This window comes from Leuresthes tenuis, unplaced genomic scaffold (genome assembly GCF_036924035.1).
Source record: "Leuresthes tenuis unplaced genomic scaffold, fLeuTen1.0.hap1 SCAF_5, whole genome shotgun sequence".
NCBI classification, from domain to species: Eukaryota; Metazoa; Chordata; class Actinopteri; order Atheriniformes; family Atherinopsidae; genus Leuresthes; species Leuresthes tenuis.
In genome coordinates this window covers 21,617,779-21,627,822 of record NW_027325359.1, presented here as the reverse complement: position 1 = coordinate 21,627,822, position 10,044 = coordinate 21,617,779, and the positions used below count along the sequence as shown (strand labels likewise).

The window sequence follows — 10,044 nt, the reverse complement described above, 5'->3', positions numbered from 1 at the left end:
TTAACCTTTTCTTACCCGCTTTATACCAACTATGGTCGGACATTCGCAGCATCTTACAGCGGAACACCTCCGCTCCCTCTTTTGATGGTGTATGTTCGGGCATTCGAACTTTTTCTTACCCGCTTTTTACAAACTATGGTTGGACATTCAAACCTTCTTGTAGCAGAACACATCCACTTCTTCTTTTGATGATGTATGGTTGGGCATTCGCACCTTTTCTTACCCATTTTTCAGGAATTATGGGTGGATATTCACACCTACTTGCAGTCGAACAGCTCTGCTCCCACTTTTGATTATGTTTGGTTGGATATTCGAACCTTTTCTTAACTGCTTTTTACAAACTTTGGTCGGACGATCACACCTTCTTGCAGCCGAACACCTCCGCTTCCGCTTTTGATGGTATATATTCGGGCATTCGAACCTTTTCTTACCCACTTTTTACCAACTATGGTCGGACATTCACACCGTCTTTCAAGTGTAACACCTCCGCTCCCTCTTTTGATGGTGTATGTTCGGGCATTCGCACCTTTTCTTACCCGCTTTTTACAAACTATGGTCGTACATTCAAACCTTCTTGTAGCCGAAAACCTCCGTTCCCGCTTTTGATGGTGTATAGTCGGGCTTCCGAGCCTTTTCTTCCCCGGTTTTTACAAATTATGGTTGGACATTTAGACCTTCTTGCAGCCGAAAACCTCCGTTCCCTCTTTTGATCATACATTGTCGGGCATTCGCACCTTTTCTTACCCGCTTTTTACAAACCATGGTCGGACTTTCACACCTTCTTGCAGCCGAACACCTCCGCTTCCGCTTTTGATGGTATATATTCGGGCATTCGAACCTTTTCTTACCCACTTTTTACCAACTATGGTCGGACATTCACACCGTCTTTCAAGTGTAACACCTCCGCTCCCTCTTTTGATGGTGTATGTTCGGGCATTCGCACCTTTTCTTACCCGCTTTTTACAAACTATGCTCGGACATTCAAACCTTCTTGTAGCCAAACACATCCACTCCTGCTTTTGTTGATGTATGGTTGGGCATTCGAACCTACTTGTTGCCCGCTTTTCATTAATTATGGGTGGACATTCACACCTTGTCACAGCCAAACACCTCCGCTCCCTGTTTTGATCATGTATGGTTGGACATTCGCACCTTTTCTCACCCGCTTTTTGCAAACTATGGTCGGCCATTCACAGCTTCCTCTCCACCATACTTGTATGGTGGGATATTCACACCCACTTGCATCCGAAGACCTCCGCCCCCACTTTTGTTGATATTTAGTCGGTCATTCGCACCTTACCCGCTTTTGGCAAACTATGGCCTTCTTGCAGCCAAAAACCTCTGATCTCGCTTTTGATGATGTAAGGTTGGGCATTCAGACCTTGCTTCACCTGCTTTTCACCAAATATAGTCGGACATTCACACCTTCTTGCAGCCGAACACTTCCGCTCCACCTTTTAGTTTTCTATGGGGCATTCACACCTTTATTTTCACCGCATTTTATAAAAACACCACAGGAACACCGTATTGAGGCTTTGTTCTGACCGCTCATTCGGTGTCGCGTTTCTTTCAAGCATTTCTCCTGGTTAGCCCGCACTCGGCTCGCTCCCAGAGCCGTGTTAAAGTCTACTTCGCATTCACTCTCTTTTCTCAGCAGACTAAAAGAAACTTCCATCCTGCACCGCTGTTAGCTTTTTCACAAGAGCAGAGGAGAGCGCACCGTTCCCAGCGGCACTGCAGTACCGGGTCGATGCTTGGAGTGAACGGAGCAAGCTCCTTTTTCAACTCCTATTGATAAAAATCCATTTAATATGTAGTCCTTGCATAGACATATCACATATTAAACTGATAAGTACAGATGGATTATGTGCAATTAGTAAAGAGAGTAGAGGACGATCTCTCTCGTTGGAAGTCCTTACCTATATCACTTATGGGGAGAGTTACAACCATTAAAATGATGATACTACCAAAAGTTAACTATTTGTTCTCAATGATCCTCATAAAACCATCTGCTACTTGGTTTAAGTCACTAGATTCATGCATCTCCAAATTTCTGTGGAAAAACAAACCACCACGTATTAGTTTAAAAACCCTACAGAAGACCAAGGACAGTGGTGGATTAGATTTACCTCATTTTCAGCACTATTCCTTAGCCAATAGGTTACAATATATATCAAAATGGTTTAAACCTTGTTGTTGTCACAGTTCCCAGAGACGTTGTAATCGTTGAGGATTCTATATTCACCCCCTCATTAGAGGCACGTGTTGCAGATTGATGACACTGAATCTTCTTCTCTGTTCATTGCTGGCATCATTCCCAGCATCGTAAGTGTTCGTGGCATTGTTAGCCTCTTCTTCTGGATCTTGATATCGAGCATCCTTTTGTATTTCTGGTTTGTAAGTCCTCTCTCTTCGTTCACCGGAGTCTTCGTCTCTTTGTCCTTGAGTTTGGTGATTTTTTCTTCTTTTGATGCCTTGACACAGTGTGACAGGTGATACCACATGGGAGATCCTTTAACTTGGACTGCTGTCCCTGTGCTGCGAAATGGCTGTGCTGCTCAAATGGTCTCTCCTTCATCATATACACAGTTATTTATACATCACCTTCCACCATGAAGCGTTGTCCCTTTTTGTTTCTCTCTTTGTTCTTAAAATGCTGTTATGCATGTCTAAACCAATCCATTAAACTAGATCATTTTGGCAGTAAAGCGATCTACAATGTGCTTGGTCGCAAAGCTGCTCATCTGTGGTAAACAGCTCTTCAGAAAGGCATTCTTCAATTGATTTCACTCATTTTATGTAATAATTTTGTGATTTCCTACAAAACTACACTTCTTCTCCCATCTGTCTGAGTATTTAATATTGTCTGGGTCCCGTTAAAACATGTATTTTTCCCATCTAATTCCTTGTTTGCTTTAAAACAAGTATTCCCCATTTTCTATCCCTTCAGTAGCCAACCAGTTTGTATGGAGTACACTGGAGCAACTTGACTGATCAGTAAAACACTGCTTTTGTTGTCACCGCAAGGCTTCCCCCGTCGGTTGTTTCACTGAGACACTACTGAGTAACTACAACTCAACACAGTTTATACACATAACATTCATATACATACTAACAAACAAACAAACAATAATTTATCGCAATTTTCTCATCTCTGTTTGAACGTACACCCAGGTAAATATTCCTGTAGTCTTCTCATACCGACTATGGACCCATTCATTGTTTAACTTCACTGTTTTGCAAATCCTAATTGAATATTACACATTGACATTGAACTTTACTGGATAAGCAGGTCTTCATTGCATTCAGCAGCCTATATGTGAGCATTTATGCGTAAGCTGTTCTTCTTTGCATTTATCAGCAGCAAGCAATTCTTCACTGCACATGCATATGTAAATAGTAAAACAATTCCAATGTGTTAGCGAAACCTTCTATATCACAGTGGTTTCTAAGGTCTATGTTAAGTTCTTTGCCATCAGTGAGATGACATTGTTTACAAAGTGTGTCAAATTATCACTGAAGATCTTTTCAGGAATTTCAAATCTAGAAATGAGTTATTTTACGCGTGATTTTGCTACTGAGAGTGCATCTGCTTGTGCACATGGAAATATTTCAGACCATTTGGTAAAAACCTCTGTTGTCACTGAGCAGAATCGTTTCCCTTAACATTAATTTAGTTCAATGAAATCTACAAAATAATGAAATAATGAAATCCAAACAAATATGTTGAAAAAGATACACTGGCTTAGGGAATTATCTTCGTTTTGGTCTTAGATTGCCCTGTGGAATGTATTTTGCACATATTTGACCTGCTAGACAAAACTTTATTCATTTATTTATTCTAAAAAAATGTTTTTAATAATTAGTAAAACCATATGCTGTAAAAACCTGGTTCATTATTGCTTCCATCCCTCCTGTTGAGACATGACATGGTCCGTGGCTCAATACTGCAGCATATTTAAACAAATTCTTTGGCAGTATGGTTTTCCTTCCGGTCATTCATACGAGTCTATTGTAGATGGCAATTGAATAACATCTAATAATGCTAAAATATTTGTAGTTTATACATTTAGCTGTGGATGTCAACATACCTGTTTTTCCAATGCTGTGTTAACACATGTACAGTTGAGAAGGCATACTGACTGTCAGTGTAAACGTTAACAACCTTTTTGTTATTTAATTTACAAGCTTCAGTTAAAGCTACCAATTCGACTGCTTGAACAGAGTAATTTTTTGGTAGTGGTTGTTTTAAGAAAACTTCAGTTTCTGTTACTACTGCAAATCCTGTAGCATTTGTGCCATCAGGGTTTTTTTCCTTGATCTGTTGAATAAATATAGTTATTTCTGCATTTTCATAACGTATATCAGTTAAGTCTGGCCTGGGTAAAACACTGATGGTTATTTCTGGCTTTCCATCTGTGGGGTAGGTAGCAGTGTGGATGGATTAAGTGTAGCACATCTCTCGACAACAAGGTGTGGCTGTGAAAGAAGAACTGTTATGTAGGAGAGATGTCTGGTAAAGATATTTTGTTAAGTAACCATATCACAGCCACTGCATGAGGTACCTTAAGTGTTAATGGGTGAAATAACACCATTATTGTTGATGCCTGCACTGCCAATGGCTTCTGGCCATTGATTCAAAAGTACGATCTCGTCCCTTTTTCCCCCTTTCAGTGGACACTGGCCCCTAATTACCGCAATTCAGCAGGGGGTCTTTCATTAGGAGTACTGGACTCCCCCGTGCACGGTTTCAGCTCCGACCCTGGACAGCGGAAAAAACGTTGAGATCTGGTTTGAGGACCCAATTGTTGAGAAAAGTCTCTCAATGAGACTCAGAGTTGCTGGAGTCAGTTAATGCAAAGGTTTAATCTTGCAGCAAGTTCAAGAATGTGTGTGTGTATGGGTGTATGTGTGCGAACGTGTGTGAGTTTGTGTGTGTGAGAGTTTAAAGAACCTGTTATCCACAGGCAGGCCTTAACTAGTATGGCACGGGTCCAGCCTGTCTCATCTTTTTTGGAAGGTCCAGCGCTCGGCCGTAACCCTTCTGTCTGTTTGGACTCTCACATACATTCGGTTAATCATAGAAAAACGAGAACAAAACTTTTTAGCCCCTTAAATTCATAAAACAGACATGGTGCAGTTATTTCCATTCTAGAAAATAAGAGTAATCACCACCATTCCTATAAATTCTGGATATTCTAACAATCTGAATCTTTTTTAAATGTTCGATGAAGCCCTTTGCTGTTCTGTTTAGAGACTCAGCTGATCATAAACCAAGTTTTGCTCTTGAACCAAGCTTCTAAACTCTTCACCTTTTTCATTTCTCAGTTAGTATTCACTTTAAAACTGATTAAAAGAAAAATTAAATGAATGCCTATCAACAAATGTGGGATCTAAACTCTAGTGCTTCCTCTAAAATAATTTCCTTTCTCAATTCAGAAATGTGTGTGTGTAAGTCACAACACCCGTGACACCAAAACGGCTTTCTTTTCTCTCTTTTCTCTACACTCTGCACTGTGAGCACACACAACAAATCAGAAAGGCTTTTTTTCTCTCTTTTCTACATTATGGACTGTGGGGACACAAAACCGCTCTCTCTTTTTTTTTTTTTGATTGTGTGCCAGGGCGTTGTCTCACGTAGTAGATTATGCTTAAGATACGAATGAGTTTATCAGTCACATCAGAATCCATACATACTGATCCTCCCGTAATAAAATGGTCGGATCTTATCAAACACACTTTGTTTCTTGTGACAAGTCAGCGAAACAGCGTATACACGTCAAGACACTGAATCAAGTTTGCCACAAGAACTCATAAGTTTGGCAGTATTGCTCTGCCGTCAGCAATCATACACCCATTTTATTTTCATGAGACATGTGCAGGCACCTGTTCATCTACTGTTCTATCACTATGAATTAGTTTATCTATTATCAATAAGGATACTTCTACAACTACTATCAAAGTATGTCCGGACTTCTTATGTTGTCAGTTGCTATATTTCAATAAGTGGGTTGCTACTGAAAAGCATTAAGCATGTCACACAGCCCAAACATATAACATTTCAGGACACACCACACAGTTAACAACCACAGTGAAGCGTGTCAAAGCCCAAACATGTAACATTCAACAGGACACTTACACAACACATTCAAATCAAACAGTCAGACAACATACAAGAACCTATACCCCAGCCGGCATTGCTCCCTGCCTATTTTCCTACAACTCACTATGTGTGCGCACACCTTTATTCACAAACTCTTCAACTTATACTCTTTTACCGAAGCTGCTACAGCTCGATTGGCCAAATACCCTTAGATCCTATTTCGGTGAATTTGACATCTGCCTTGCATGTAACAGATTAGCGGTTTAGCAGTTTTAATTTAGTTTGAGTGAAGGAATTCATTTTATAGCAAAATCCGAAATCGTGAAGAACTCATGGAAGTAAGCTTATTCTCGGATTCCTGAATCTTTAGATTTGCTCTTTGTTTTACTGCAAAGTACAACGTTGAGCAGCACTAATGAGTTGTTTCTATTTTTGGCAGGCTTTACCTTTGCGGATGAAGCCCTTTCTGTCTGTGCAAAAGAAATCTTGTTACTGTGCAGAGTGACTTCTCTGAGTAGAGTCGCCTTACTTGTTGCGACTGTGCCAATGTTCGAAGCTGGAGTGCAAAGTTGTTGCTTGAATGGTGCTCGCTGGAGCGTGCGGTAGTGTAAAGTTATACCATTTAAAAGGGCTGAAGAGTGCTCAGTGCAGCGGGTGGGCCGAGGTGCAAAGTGACACTATGGCCATAAAAAGAACACCGCTACAAGTGCGCATTGTGCCAGGAAGGGCCCTCGGACGTGAACCAGTGGACAGTTATCGCTTCTCGGCCTTTTGGCTAAGATCAAGTGTAGTATCTGTTCTTATTAGTTTAATGTCTGATGTGTCCTCTATGCGAGGACTACATATTAAATGGATTTGTATCAATAGGAGTTGAAAAAGGAGCTTGCTCCGTTCACTCCAAGCATCGACCCGGTACTGTAGTGCCCCTGGGAACGGTGCGCTCTCCTCTGCTCTTGTGAAAAAGCAAACAGCGGTGCAGGATGGAAGTTTCAGGGAGCCCAAGATGAAACTTTCTTTTAGTCTGCTGAGAAAAGAGAGTGAATGCGAAGTAGACTTTAACACGGTTCTGGGAGCGAGCCGAGTGCGGGCTAACCAGGAGAATTGCTTGAAAGAAACGCGACACCGAATGAGCGGTCAGAACAAAGCCTCAATACGGTGTTCCTGTGGTGTTTTTATAAAATGCGGTGAAAAAAAAGGTGTGAATGCCCCATAGAAAACTAAAAGGTGGAGCGGAAGTGTTCGGCTGCAAGAAGGTGTGAATGTCCGACTATATTTGGTGAAAAGCAGGTGAAGCAAGGTCTGAATGCCCAACCTTACATCATCAAAAGCGAGATCAGAGGTTTTTGGCTGCAAGAAGGCCATAGTTTGCCAAAAGTGGGTAAGGTGCGAATGACCGACTAAATATCAACAAAAGTGGGGGCGGAGGTCTTCGGATGCAAGTGGGTGTGAATATCCTACCATAGAAGTATGGTGGAGAGGAAGCTGTGAATGGCCGACCATAGTTTGCAAAAAGCGGGTGAGAAAAGGTGCGAATGTCCAACCATACATGATCAAAACAGGGAGCGGAGGTGTTTGGCTGCGACAAGGTGTGAATGTCCACCCATAATTAATGAAAAGCGGGCAACAAGTAGGTTCGAATGCCCAACCATACATCATCAAAAGCAGGAGTGGATGTGTTCGGCTACAAGAAGGTTTGAATGTCCGAGCATAGTTTGTAAAAAGCTGGTAAGAAAAGGTTCGAATGCCTGAACATACATCATCAAAAGCAGGACTGGATGTGTTCGGCTACAAGAAGGTTTGAATGTCCGACCATAGTTGGTAAAAAGTGGGTATGAAAAGGTTCGAATGCCCAAGTTCGGCTGAAAAAAACTGTGTTCGGCTGCAAAAAGGTGTGAATGTTTGACTAAAGTTTGTAAGACAAGGTTCGAATGCCTGACAATGTATGATCAAAAGCGGGAGCGGAGGTGTTCAGCTGCAAGAAGGTCTAAATGTCCATCATTAATTGCTAGAAAACATGAAAGAAAATTTTCGAAAATCAATCTGCACATGATCATAAGTGGGAGAGGAGGTGTTCAGCTGCAAGAAGGTGTGAATGTCCTACCATAATTGCTGAAAAATGTGTTAGAAACGGTAAGAATGCCGGACCATACATCATCAAAAGCTAGAGAGGTGGTGTTCGGCTGCAAGTAGGTGTGAATGTCTGACTAAAGTTCAAATATATTAACAAAAGCGGGAGGAGAGGTCTTCGGATGAGTGGTTGAGAATTTCAACCATAATCTATAAAATGCGGTGAAAAAAAAGGTGTGATAGAAACCTAAAAGGTGGAGCGGAAGTGTTCGGCTGCAAGAAGGTGTGAATGTCCGTCTATAGTTGGTGAAAAGCAGGAAAAGCAAGGTCTGAATGCCCAATCTTACATCATCAAAAGCGAGATCAGAGGTGTTTGGCGGCAAGAAAACGGGTAAGGTGTGAACGACCGACTAAATATCAACAAAAGTGGGGGCGGAGGTCTTCGGATGCAAGTGGGTGTGAATATCCCACCATACAAGTATGGTGGAGAGGAAGCTGTGAATGTCCGACCATGGTTTGTAAAACGCGGGTAAGACAAGGTGCGAATGTCCGACAATGTATGATCAAAAGAGGGAGCGGAGGTGTTCGGCTGCAAGGTCTGAATTTTCAACCATAATTTGTAAACACCGTTGAAGAAAAGCCTCGAAAGCCCGACTATACACCATCAAAAGCGGGAGCAGAGGTGTTCAGCTGCAAGAAGGTCTGAATGTCCACCAATAATTACTGAAAAATGGGTAAGAAGAGGTGTGAATGCCCAACTATACATCATCAAAAGCAGAAGTGGATGTGTTCGGCCACAAGAAGGTTTGAATGTCCGACCATAGTTTGTAAAAGGCGGGTAAGAAAAGGTTTGAATGCCCGAACATACACAATCAAAAGAGGGAGCTGAGGTGTTTCGCTGCAAGAAGGTGTGAATGTCCGAGCATAGTTTGTAAAAAGCGGGTAAGAAAAGGTTCGAATGCCCGAACATACACCATCAAAAGAGGGAGCGGAGGTGTTCCGCTGTAAGAAGGTGTGAATGTCCAACCATAGTTGGTAAAAAGCGGGTAAGAAAAGGTTAAAATACCCGACTCTACACAATCAATAGCGGGAGCGGAGTTGTTCGGCTAAAAGAAGGTGTGAAAGTCCGACCATGGTTTGTAAAAAGCGGGTAAGAAAAGGTTCGAATGCAAAAATATACACCATCAAAAGCGGAAGCCGAGGTGTTCGGCTGCAAGTAGGTCTGAATGTCCACCCATAATTAATGAAAAGCGGGCAACAAGTAGGTTCGAATGCCCAACCATACATCATCAAAAGAAGAAGTGGATGTGTTCTGCTACAAGAAGGTTTGAATGTCCGACCATAGCTTGTAAAAAGTGGGTAAGAAAAAGTTCGAATGCTCGAACATACACCATCAAAATTGGGAGCGGAGGTGTTCCGCTGTAAGACGGTGTGAATGTCCGACCATAATTGGTAAAAAGCGGGTAAGAAAAGGTTAAAATACCCGACTGTACACAATCAATAGCGGGAGCGGAGTTGTTCGGCTACAAGAAGGTGTGAAAGTCCGACCATGGTTTGTAAAACGCGGGTAAGACAAGGTGCGAATGCCCGACAATGTATGATCAAAACAGGGAGCGGAGGTGTTCGGCTGCAAGGTCTGAATTTCCAACCATAATTTGTAAACACCGTTGAAGAAAAGCCTCGAAAGCCCGACTATACACCATCAAAAGCGGGAGCAGAGGTGTTCAGCTGCAAGAAGGTCTGAATGTCCACCAATAATTACTGAGAAATGGGTAAGAAAAGGTGTGAATGCCCAACTATACATCATCACAAGCAGAAGTGGATGTGTGCGGCCACAAGAAGGTTTGAATGTCCGACCATAGTTTGTAAAAGGC

At 42.0% G+C, this 10,044-nt stretch overlaps 1 non-coding gene and 1 pseudogene across 1 annotated transcript; one reads left to right on the top strand and one right to left on the bottom strand.

Annotated features, from left to right (window-relative positions):
• Window positions 1-1,709: 1,709 nt before the first annotated feature.
• LOC140308053 (U2 spliceosomal RNA) lies at window positions 1,710-1,886 on the bottom strand (annotated as a pseudogene).
• A 4,972-nt stretch (window positions 1,887-6,858) lies between these two features.
• LOC140308013 (U2 spliceosomal RNA) lies at window positions 6,859-7,049 on the top strand. Its single transcript, XR_011916026.1, has one exon. It is a non-coding gene; the product is annotated as a U2 spliceosomal RNA (small nuclear RNA).
• Window positions 7,050-10,044: the final 2,995 nt, after the last annotated feature.